This window comes from Mus pahari, chromosome 18, assembly GCF_900095145.1.
Source record: "Mus pahari chromosome 18, PAHARI_EIJ_v1.1, whole genome shotgun sequence".
Taxonomy (NCBI): Eukaryota; Metazoa; Chordata; class Mammalia; order Rodentia; family Muridae; genus Mus; species Mus pahari.
In genome coordinates, this window is record NC_034607.1 from 21400105 (window position 1) to 21411047 (window position 10943).

The following is a 10943-nucleotide window of genomic DNA, read 5'->3' on the forward strand; positions in this document are numbered from 1 at the left end:
AAAAAAAAAAAAAAAAAAAAAAAGAAACCATGATAGCAACACTGTTATAGTGTATGATTTCAATTCCTCACTCTGACCAACAGACAAAGCATATGAACAAAACTTAAACAGAAAAATATTGAGTTAAAAGAAATTATAAATCAAATGGAACTAACAGATACCTACAGAATATTCTATCCAAACACTAAAGAATATACTATATTCTCATGAGCTCATGGAACTTTCTCCAAATTTGACCACATATTAGAACTTGAGCAAGTTTTTATACCTACAGATGAGTTTAGTCTTCAATTCTCATCAACTTCTTATGTAAAAAAACAGAGATCCACAAAAACAAAAAACAACAACAACAAAAAAACAACCAGTAAAAATGCAGAGTTGTGGAATCTCATTCTGACTGATACATCTACAAAATACTACCATGCTTAATGCTCTGGGAATATTTCAAAAGGGAGGACAGAAAGATTGTAAGATCCAGAGGATCAGTGAGATTGCTGTGAGATTGTGTCTTCTACTAATATCAGAGTATATATGTGTATATCTATTAATATCAAAAAGTTTCACCAACGTTACTGCCCAAACTACTGGATGGAGGAAAAATCCATGAAGCCTTATGTGGCAGTAACTTCCCCCAATGAATAAAGATTTTAAGGGACCAATCACTGAGAAAGGGGTAGGCAGGACTTCCGGGTCAGGGAGAGGAAGAGGGGATGCAGGAGAAAGAAGACTTCCTTTTGAATGGGCGATAGTGTGGAGACATGATGTAGGAAACCAGAGGCCCCCAGTTTAGGTGGCAGATCTACCGTAATCTGCCATTAGAGGATTTATAACTTAAAATAGCTTACAAAATTAGGATGCTAGTTTCAGCTCCCAGCGATTGTCTTACCTGTTGATGCTAAACTAAGATTATGTGATGTTTTGTTTAACATGGCACCTCAACTGGGTTTCAGAGGAAGGTAGGTGACAGGGCACCCCAACCAGCCACGGGAATTTGGAAGCATGGGGCATGCGTGGCAACAGCTAGCCATGAGAACTTGGCAAGCCGGGCAGAGAGATTTCTGAGCTCTGATTCCGAGAGTCTGCTAAGAACAGGCCGGCCTGTTTACTGGTGCCATGCCGGTGGTAGCGTGGGATGCTTTTTAGTATTTCATGCAACAGCCTTAACCTTACATAAAGAACTATAGGAAAGCTGGGGTTGGGAGAGGTGGTCTTCCACAGGAAAGTATACATCAACTACTGTCTAGTGCCAAACAGCCAGTTTGGCTAGTTCCACAAAGCATCATTGGAGATGTTTTTAAGAAGTATTTTATACAACCTAAAGAAATATTTCTATATTATCAATGTCTACCTCATGATACCTGTTCTTCCACATACTTAACCATATTTTTGGGTTAAGACCATTCTATATTTTTAAATATAACTATCAATATATGCCATACTCTTATCTTATTATCTGAAGTCCTTGGGGTATTTTGTCTTGTTTGGAGACAGTGACAAGCCATGTAAATAGACCTGGATTCATTGACCAGCCTGCTAGCCTCAAACATGCAATCCCTCTGTGTTACGTCTTAGGGCTTGGCTTCCTAAAGCCTGAGATTATATGTATTCACCACTAATTGGGCTCTTTTAGGAAGCTTTAGGACTCTAATACATTTCCTTTCCCCAATGAGTAGGGTTTAAGATAGTAAGTTCATTTCTATAAGAGATAGAACTACAACTTTGTTGACGGCTTGTGTTTCCAGGGTAGCTCAGGACATGAGATGCAGATTCAGGATATTGCTAACTTGCAGTTCACTCTCAAGGCTAACTGCTATCTTTGAGGTTGCTGGGACAGATGAGCTGCATGACTTGCTCTGATGTGCAGTCCTTGCCTACAAGAACCACTACATCTACATCATCTACGTCTGAGTCTCCATTTTTGCTCACAGGGGAATCAAAAATTAGGTAATGGTAGAAGTATATGCATATCTGTACATGTGCTTGCTCAGTGACCGAGGAGGCCAGAATCGGGTGCTGAATGCTCTTGGGCTGGAGTTACGAATGGTTGTGAGGCTCTTAACCACAGAGCCATCTCTCCAACTCCAAGGGAACCACTTTTCTCCAGAATCCTTCCAAGAATCCATGCTTGAACCTGGCCATTTATTTCCAGTTCCCAGTACGCAAGGCTTTCCTGTGTTGACATTCATGGCATTAAAACCCTGAGTGGGAAAATTTTTCTTCCCTAGGGAAAAGATCCTCCTCCCATCCCCCAGAGGATTTTTCAATACAAGTGGTCAACATGAAAACATATACACAAGTAACATCATACAAGTAACTGGACTGATTGTTTTTATACATTTAGGAGTGTGTGTGTGTGTGTGTGTGTGTGTGTAACAGCAACTAAAGTAAAAGAGGCCATGGGAGGGATTGGAAGGAGAAAAAAGAAGGAGGAGATGATATAATTACATTATAATTTTAAAACACTACAAATGTAGCTCCAGCTGGAGTTTTAGGCATTTTGCCATGGAGTAGCTGTTCAGCCTGTTAAACTCATTGCTGAGTTCCCCAGAAGTGTCCTTTGCCTTCACACGCAGTTCTGGGTTAACAGGATGTTTGCTACACATATCCAATTTCCTAGTGTTTGTTGTGGGAGGACTTTTCAAGTTCTGCTTTGCTATATGACCTGAGAGTTCCTTAAACTCTTATTTGTGGCTTAAGTAAAATCCATGTATTTTGTAAATGGGCAGGAAGGACTATCCAGGATATATGTGTTAAGGTTTTTAATTTTCTTTTCAAGTTCTTATACTAAGACAGAAAACAAATCACATATTCTTAGAGAAATAAACTCTGAAACTGATAGCGAATGTGAACATATTCACTTTAGGAAAAAAAAAGACAGAAAAACAGCAATACTTAAGAAAACTTGAATTAAATTCTATGATTAAACTTGTTTCTGGCTTTTGGCCACTAGAACTATGTCTGAAAAGCTTGGCAATGCTAGTGCAGTGATACCATCTAATGGAGGCCTGCTTCCTGCTATAGCTGTTAAGTGACTCACTTCGTATATCCACCCATGTCATTTAGAGGCATCTTTTTCTGCCTTGAGTTCTAGCTTGCTCCCTGCCTAGCCCTGCTTAGCCTGCATTGATTACTACAGACATAGCCTGGCCTGTGAATTCTCTGTGGGAAAATAACACTGGTACTGAGCCAGCTCTCTTGTGCTCTTAGAGAATGAGGGGTTCATCCTTGACTACCTGGGAGTTTCAGGATCCCTAGATCCACCCTGGAGCTGGAGCCACTCTGGCAGTTCTGACTTCAGGAACTCCTGCAGATGGCTGGCTCCAAATCATCTTCTTGTGGGTCTGTGAATGCTTCCCATCAGGTCATAGATGCTCTTGCATCTTAATCTATTTACTGTGTCCTTGTTCTCTTCTGAGCAGCCCCATGCCAGGGTGAAAAACCAAAAAGCCTCTTTGCTGTGACCCAGTGGGGTATTTCAAGGCAATCATGGACTATTCTCTTCACTTTTATTATCAAGTCCCAGGGATGGGCAGTGTTCAGCTCTGAGGCTGCCAGGAGATCACAGGAAGACTCATGAACTCAATCGTGTCAGGCAATTAAGTCCTGTCTCCATAAGAAAATTCCTTTGTGTCTCTAACACCTAATGGTGATTTTAGTAGATCACCCAGTTTCTGACTTGAAGGAGGATGCTCTTAGGGAGTCTGAGTTCTGGATACTTCTGGAAGATACCTTTCAGTTTCTCTTGTGTTCTTGGAACATTGTCACCTTTCAAGGCTTCAGCACTCTGAGAGATCCCTAGGTACCTGTATTCATACCACCCTTGGGAAAGAGCTGTGAAAACTCTCCTGGGAAACCAGGCAGTCAAATGCAAAGGTCTGCAGCAAAGGCCTGACTTCTTCCTGAGAAGAGCAAGAAGGAAGCTACCCTTTCTCTAGGAGAAGAAATAACAGAATGTTGTGGCTCAACCTGGACTCTGCCGTCAGCCTGCCTGAGCTTCCAAAGTCAGGCCACATGTTGGTTCCTTTCAGAACAGCTAGCACATGGTAGCTCCTAAGACAGAATGCAGACAGTGCCTGTATTACCCACTGAGGAGATCTTGGCCCTGCTTTATGGCAGATACATTTAACTTTGGTGTCTTCCTTCAGGGAAGAAAGTACTTGACAGTTCTTGATCAGGGGGATTTCTGCAAGTCCTTCAGCTAAGCCTTGTCATTAAATCTAACAAAAAAGACCAATGGAACTCAGAACTTGTGAAATTTGGGGCTAGAGGCAAAACACTTTTCTCCATCATGGGAAATGTAGTACTCTCTTCTCTGCTAGATACAGTGATCACCCCTTCCCCTCCTTCCTGACCGCCTGTCTGTTCTCAAGGGTAACCCAGGAAGACAGTAATACTCACAGGATTTCAGGTGAGGCCCGCTCTCTACCTTGGCCTGTGTTTCCTGTTTGTTGACCGTTGATGACTTCACTGTCTTTAGACTGTTCTTCCAGGATAGCTCTTGAGTTCTGCCGGATGCATGCCAACTGCAGGCAAAGCCTGTGGGGAGTTTCTTCTTTAATCCTGTTCTCTCCACCCCTAAATATAAGAGCCTGCTTAGGGCGGGCCACAGATCAGGCTACACAGGGACCAGTTTTGCAGAGCAATGCACAGGTAAAGAAGGAAACAAGGGTGAGCCTGCCTTTATATGAGTATCACCAGACTGTCTGAGAGCTCCGCATGCCCTTGGAGACAGAGTTATGTTCCTTGTTAGGCAGTGAGTTCAGATATTAACAGGCATGGAGGCCCTTGAAAATGGACTAATTAGCTTTGGGCTCCACCTTGTTCTCTTGGTAAAACACTAACCTTAAGAAGGGAAAAATATCACAACTGTCCCTCTTAGGATTTGAAATAATATGTGAAAGAAGCAGGGAAGCGTCCTCCACAAAATTTAGAACACTGAATGAAAGGAATGAAAGGAAGGCATATAGAGATAACAGGGCTCTGCATTATAACATGATTTTTTTAAATCAGAAGTTTTGTATCTGAGTTGTCTTGTGTCATGACATTTAGAAGCCACACTTTCTACTAAATCTTTGCAAAGCTAATTCACTGCTTAGGACTTCAGTGATGATGGTGAGGTTGGAATGGTGCAGGTTAGTGGGCCCCTTAAATAGGCATTCCTTGCCCACCTAATATGTTATACCTTATATCCTGTGAGTAACAAGTAAAGACCTTTAAGATGTATTAATGTAAAAAAACACCCAACTTCCACGAACCAAATTGCTAAGAATGCCATCAGACAGCATCTCAGGTCTACAGCAGGGGTTTCCTCCCTTTGTGTAGCATCTAACTAAAGTTTCCATTGATGTTTTTGAAAAGTACATTGATTTCCATCTTTGTTGTTTCTGTCACATAAAACTTTTGGAAAACTCTACTTCATTGAAACATGTAACTCAAGATAGCCTGATTCTGTGTTCCAGGGCTATAGCCACTCTTATTTTACTAGAGAATAAACTATTACTTTTTTTTGGGGGGGCTGAGAATTGTGTTTGGAAAATTATAAAACTGTAGACATACCACTCTCCCCCTTTGAAAAGAGTTAATCTAAAGGAACCTGTCATCTCTCAAAGATTTGTAACTTCAAGTAATATGATACACCTAGAATTATGAGGATGGAATAATGGGCTATCATTTTAATGAGATATGCACATACACACCTTAGAAGTCCCTCCTCAGGTATAGCTGCTTACAGATTATTGCAGACAGTGCCATTGGCGGTCCAGTGTTGTAGAGAGCCTTTTGGAGGGTCACTTGGCAAGAATCTGACATGAGGGCATGATAAGGTAGTAAGTTCATCAAGAATCTAACTTTAGGCTCTAATGGGGAAGAAGATTAAGGCAGGAATTTTAATCTTAGGGTGGAACAAAAGAAGTAGGCTTCAGGCAAGATTGTGGTTCGGACAAGGAAGTGGGCTCAGGTATTTTGGTCATTCTGACAAGCCCTTAGAAACAACTGTCATGGGAGTACTCATGGGACTTTGCTCATTGCCTTGCTGGGTCCTTATTGTACTGCTTGCCCTTAATACTTGCATGTAATTAAAATGGTGTAAAGGTGGATTGGAAAAAATTAAACGTGCCTTCAGTCTCCCAAGTCATGTTGCAGCATTGTCTAATTGTATCTTTCTTTTCAATCCTCACCCCAGTGCTGGAGAACCTGTTGACTGACTGAAGCGGGCTTGGTCACTGTGTAGTTTATTTTCTAAACCCACTGTTTTTATATGCATCCTGTAGGCTATATCTACATTTATACTAGTACTATGTTGATGTTCCATTTTCAGTTTAAATCACATAAAATTTTAAAAATTAGATTTTCCATGTTGGTCTTCTTGATTTTTATTGTAACTACCATTCAAAGACTTTTCCAATGAAATAAGCTGTCATAGTTTGGGTTTCATTGCTGGGAAGAGACAACATGACCAAGGCAATTCTTATAAAGGACATTTCATTGGGGTTGCTTACAGGTTCAGAGGTTCAGTCCATTGTCGTTATAGCAGGAAGCATGGCAGTGTCCAGGCAGGCATGGGCTTAGAGGAGGGTGATAGTTCTATCTCCTGTTCCAAAGGCAACTCGGGTAAAACTGAATCCCATGTGGCTAGGAGGAGGGTCTCAAAACCCTTTCCAGAGTAACAAACTTCTTCCAACAAGATCATACCTCCTAATAATGCCACTCCCTGGGCCAAGCATATTCAAACTACTGCATAAGCTAAATGATAATCCCATAATACTCGCTAAAGCCTGATCTACACTGAGACAGATTTCTGGGTACTTAATCATCTTACTATAATTTAAAAGTTTTTTTTTAACAAAGTCTGCCCACTATGTGTCTTAATTTTTAAAGTAAAAGAATTTTTAGGTAAGGGGATGAAAACTTCAAAACCCCACTTGGAGTTGGGCTGCTGGCTCAGGGTCAGAAAATAAAACATTTGAGGCCCAAAGTTTCTTAGCCACTATTGTTGTTTCTGTAATATTACAGATCTAAACATCTTTATATTTTATGTTGAATATTAAAAAAATTTGATATCCTTGATCCATTGGGTAAAACAAAATTAGACTAGTTAAAATAATTATTTAAATGAGCTACATTTCAAAATTTTACATGCTAAACTAATCTTAGAACCTACCAAGTTATATTTAAACATTTTTGAAAGTCAAATACCTTCTAAAAATACCTGTTTAAAGCATCAAGACTCTGAATACTCGTGTCTGATCTCAGTTGACCCCAAGACTGCATTTATCCTAAGGGGAGAGTTGAAAAAAAATGGTATATTTTCTCTTTATTGGCTATTTCTTCAAACTATTCTGGATGTTCATTGACACTGTTAATATGGATGAACACTTGTTATTACAAAATGTGATTTAAGAGTTGCCTTATTTGTGAGTTCTACTGTTCATGTACAAATGCCCCAGAACTTCTCACTGGACTTACCAAGAGGGAGTAGAATGAATTCTGAGAAGGAAAAACCCAGAGTAGGCTATGGTCCCATTCTCATCTGGACACATTTGAAAAAAAAAAAAAAAAGAAAAGAAAAAAAGAGCAGCTTGTGAGGTCTGTGAAGTAGAGAGGATGGCTGAATGGAAACTTCTAGTTTCTTTGGAAAGTCAGTTAATGTCAAATGACGTTTTCCTGGGGTACACAGATAAATGTATGTTTTTCTAAGGCAGACACATGAAAGAATGTTTTCCTGAAGCAGACACAGGTGAAAGGATGTTTTGCTATAAGAGACATGTGAAAGGATGTGTGACGAAGGAGCATATATATATATGACCCCACAGATAGTGGAGACTGGAGCATGGGTTTGATTTCTTTCTTCCTTGCTATTCTTTGCTAAAGACACACATGTATTGGTTTGCCTTACATAGCATCGTTGAGCTCCCCTTATGGTAACACAGCCATTGAGAGAAACTAGGCAAAGTTCCTGAGGCTTCTTGCTGCTTCAGTGGCCTCAGGCCAGTTGGTGAGCCTCATAGTTTCCTCAGGATTGAACTACAACTGCTGGTTTGGCATGTGGCATCTACCTGCTGAGAGGAATGGACTGCAGCTGCTGATTTGAACTGCTGACAAAAAAGATTGGGCTCATCCCCAAAGAACTATTGTTAAACAGGTCCACTTCCCCCATGTCCTAATAACTTTTCTCTTCCACTCTCTCTGGTAGGTGGTAGGCAACCCTTTAACCCTTTAACTCTTATTAAACCTTTAACCCTTATTAAAATAAGCTGCAAAAAATTTATGCCTAAAAAATTATGCCTACAGATGGCAATTATTCATAGTACAAAACTATAGGGCAATTCAGTTTTAGACAAATGCCATAGACATGAGATCTTCATAACAGCTTCCTGTCCATGTGACCTCCCTATATCAATGTATGTAATAATGAATGAATACTTTCTATGTGCTAGCCATGGTATGAGTATTGGTGTCCTGATGAGAGGTTTTGACTCCAGTGCAAAGATTCAGGTAACAATACAGAAGACTGTAACAGGTGCTATGCTGTGCAAAGAAAATAGGGAGTCAATGAGTAATGGGAATGCTGGGTTGATGGTTAAGAAGTCAGAGAAACTCTCTGAGAATTGAGATGTCATGATGGTGAATGTTGTGGCAAAGGGTGTGCAGGCAGAATGAGCAGGAGATTCTAAACCCCAGTGCTGGAGCTTAAGTTGGCTTCACAGGAAACCTGAATGTGAGCAGTCATAAGGGGCTCATGACACAGGATGAGATTAGAAAGGCAAGTCTGGGAAACTTGGAGATAATTTGGGCTTTGTTCTAAATCAAAGGGACTTCATTGAAAACTTTAGATTCTACGCTTAAAATCAGTGCTTTGCTTTCTACTACATAGAATACTCTGAGTACATTGAGTGCTTCAAGAGAGTTAATTTTTTCCCATTTTTTAATTAGATACTTTCTTTATTTCAATTTCAATTGTTATCTCCTTTCCTAGTTTCCCCTCTGAAAAATCCCTTATCTCCTCCCCCTCCCCCTGCTTCCTGGCCCTGACATTCCCCTATACTGGGGAATAGAACTTTCATAGATCAAAGGGTCTCTCCTCCCACTAAGGACCGACTAGGCCATCCTCTGCTACATATGCATCTAAAGCCATGCCCCATCATGTGTTTTCTTTGATTGGTAGTTTAGTCCCAGGGAGCTCTGGGGGTACTGGTTAGTTAAGAGGCAGAAATGCAACGGTGAGATCAGCTCAGAAACTCTTCTGTAGGCAAATAATTGCTTAGCATTTTTCTCAATGATCAATGCTCAGAAGACATTTGCTTCATAGGTGTGCTCTGCATTTAATGTTTTGGCAAGGACTATGGGAACATGTGCAATGACTAATATTATTTAACATTATTACAGATTGGCATTGTCCATGAGCAATGAATAAATCTCAGTTCACATGTGCCTTGCCTGTTGACTTCTTTTCAGTGCAAACACCTGTTGAGGTTGATTGTCTTACTTCTAGGACACCTGCAGGGATTACTTGCTTTTTTCTCATGATGGGAAATGTTTCCAGAGTAAGCCAGACTCCGAGGCTCTGTTGTTTGGGGACTAATAGGATTTCTTCACTTGTGATGATAAGCTGTCTCGTGTGCAGCCACAAGAGGATTAAGGAATTGTTTACCAGCTCATAACAAGGTAGAACAGGATCAGAGCCTGTGATAAATGGGTATAAGGAAGAAAGCTAGGTGTAACCTCTCACTGACTTCCTTATTCCCAACTAAGGGAAAAGAGAAAAAAAATCCAATTGAGTAAAAGGAACTTCTCAGAAAGCAGCATGACTATAATTATAGATAAGTGCGTATAAGGAACCAAACAAATAATAAAAATCAGAGCAATCGTAAACAGAGGTAGCATCCCAGTACTCAGCAAATCTGACGCTCTGTCTTGAGTACCTCACTAGGATTTCCTACGAAAACAGAAGGTTCTGACATGAGGAAGTGAGCCTTGCCTGTGCATTGCTTATTAGCTGTGGTGGTTTGGTTTGAGCATCACAGAGCATATGTGAGAGAAGAGCACCATGGGACCTAGGGGTGTGAATGGGATAGAGTTATCTCAGGGTGGTTAGCTTGGCAAAAAGCACTTTGAAACAAGAATTCAGAGCCAGATGGGAAACAATTGGCTTTGGCCAACTGGACACTCACGTTGGAGACACAGGCTTTTCTGAGTAGCTCTATAGGTAGGGCTCCAAGATAGGCTGCATCATCTATAGATCAAGCAGAAAAAAATGGGCATTGGCTCCTGGGAGGGTAGTGGGATAGAGAGAGTAGTGGGAGGGTTTTTTCACTTTCAGCTCTCAATCTCAATTGTCAGGTTGAGCAGGAAAACAAAAAACAAAAAAACAAAACAAAAAACAAACAAACCTGCTAAACTCAGACGTGACACTTTTTCCCAAGATGAAGAGAAACCTCAGGTTGAAGTGTAGTCTTAGAAGCCATTTTCTTTGGCCCTAACCATCCCAAGTCAGATGTGATCTTATTATGTGAAATTTATTCCTTAGGGTCATGGCTTACTTATATGTTTAGATCCTAACATCTTGTACCTCAGACCATGACTGTGTTTGCAAACATGGCCTTTAAGAGGTCATTATGTTAAAGCAATGTCTTTAGAACAGTGGTTCTCAACCTTCCTCATTCTGTGACCCTTTAATACAGTTCATTATGGAGTGACTCCAACCATAAAATTATTCTTGTTGCTATTTCATATCTGTAATTTTGCTTTTTTTTAAGAATCATAATGTAAATAACTATTTTCTCTGGTGGTCTTTTGGAGTTGTGGCATATAGATTATGCACTACCTCTTTAGAGAGAGAACTAGTACAATGTGACAGGTAGACATGAACAAAGCATCTACCAGCTAAGGAAATTTAAAGTGAAACTAGCTATATGTACATCTTTTTTTTTTATTATTATTATTTT

The 10943-nt window shown here is 40.3% G+C and overlaps 1 protein-coding gene across 1 annotated transcript in view; it reads right to left on the reverse strand.

Annotated features, from left to right (window-relative positions):
- Positions 1 to 4519, reverse strand: part of LOC110335818 (sulfotransferase 1C1) — a 29421-nt gene extending 24902 nt beyond the window's left edge. Inside the window, exon 1 of the mRNA XM_021218191.1 lies at positions 4399 to 4519. The gene's annotated coding sequence lies outside the window, so the exon portion shown is untranslated. The remainder of the gene's footprint in view (positions 1 to 4398) is intronic.
- Positions 4520 to 10943: the final 6424 nt, after the last annotated feature.